Source organism: Cebus imitator, unplaced genomic scaffold (genome assembly GCF_001604975.1).
Source record: "Cebus imitator isolate Cc_AM_T3 unplaced genomic scaffold, Cebus_imitator-1.0 Scaffold650, whole genome shotgun sequence".
NCBI lineage: Eukaryota > Metazoa > Chordata > Mammalia > Primates > Cebidae > Cebus > Cebus imitator.
The window spans coordinates 259,418-260,717 of NW_016107965.1; positions in this window are offsets into that span (position 1 = coordinate 259,418).

The following is a 1,300-nucleotide window of genomic DNA, read 5'->3' on the forward strand; positions in this document are numbered from 1 at the left end:
CTTTTTAAAAAAATCCTTGCCGGGCGCGGTGGCTCAAGCCTGTAATCCCAGCACTTTGGGAGGCCGAGGCGGGTGGATCACGAGGTCAAGAGATCGAGACCATCCTGGTCAACATGGTGAAACCCCGTCTCTACTAAAACTACAAAAATTAGCTGGGCATGGTGGCGCGTGCCTGTAATCCCAGCTACTCAGGAGGCTGAGGCAGGAGAATTGCCTGAACCCAGGAGGCGGAGGTTGCGGTGAGCCGAGATCGCGCCATTGCACTCCAACCTGGGTAACAAGAGCGAAACTCTGTCTCAAAAAAAAAAAAAAAAATAAAAATAAAATAAAATAAAAAAAATAATAAAAAATAAAAAAATCCTTGTCTGGCAGATACGTAAGTATTTTGGGGTGAAATTATATGGTATCTGAGACTTGCTTTATAATTCTTGTGTTTAAAAAAACTTTTAAGTGGTAGGAGATGACGTAAGAATAGCGCTGAGTTGTTGAAGCTAGGTGATTGGCACATAGACCCCGGGGTTCATAGTATGTGCCATTTTGAGAATTTTCATAATAAAAACAAAAAACTCTTTACTATCAAATATTCACTTAATTTCCAGTTGTCTCATAAATTCATAAAGTTTTGTACTGTTTGTTTTTATCAGGATCCAAATAAGGTCCATACAATGAGATTAGTTAGGTCTTCTAGTCTTTCTTATTCTATAAAATCACAGTCTCTCTCTTTTAAGAAACTTGGTTATTTATTGCGGGGTTTTCCACTGTCTGGATTTTGCTTATTGCATCTTTGTAGTAGAGTTTAACCTGTTCCTCTCTGTATGTCTTGTAGAATGGTAGTTGAATGCAGTGACTTGATCAGCTTCAAGTTCAATTTTTTGCAGAAGCTTATTTCATAGGTTGTTGTGTACTTTCATTAGGAAGACTAAGACATGGTAGTGTCTTGGCCAAACATGGTGGCCCATGCCTATAATCCCAGCACTTTGGGAGGCGGACGGGGGTGGATCACTTGAGGTCAGGAGTTCAAGACCCGCCTGGCCAACATGGCAAAACTCCATATCTACTAAAAATACAGAAATTATCTGGCCATGGTGGTGGTAGTATTGTCTGGTTATTTCTCTTTTGGGGTTGCCAGCAACCATTGATTAATACCTCAATTGGTGAGTTCATTAAAGATTGTAAAATGGTGATATTCTGATTCTGTCTGTCTTTGTTTGCTACAGTACTTCTATAGAAAAACTTCTCACTGAGTATTTGCTTATCTAGAGGTATGGGAAAGGTAGGATAAATGCTGGATTCTTTTTTT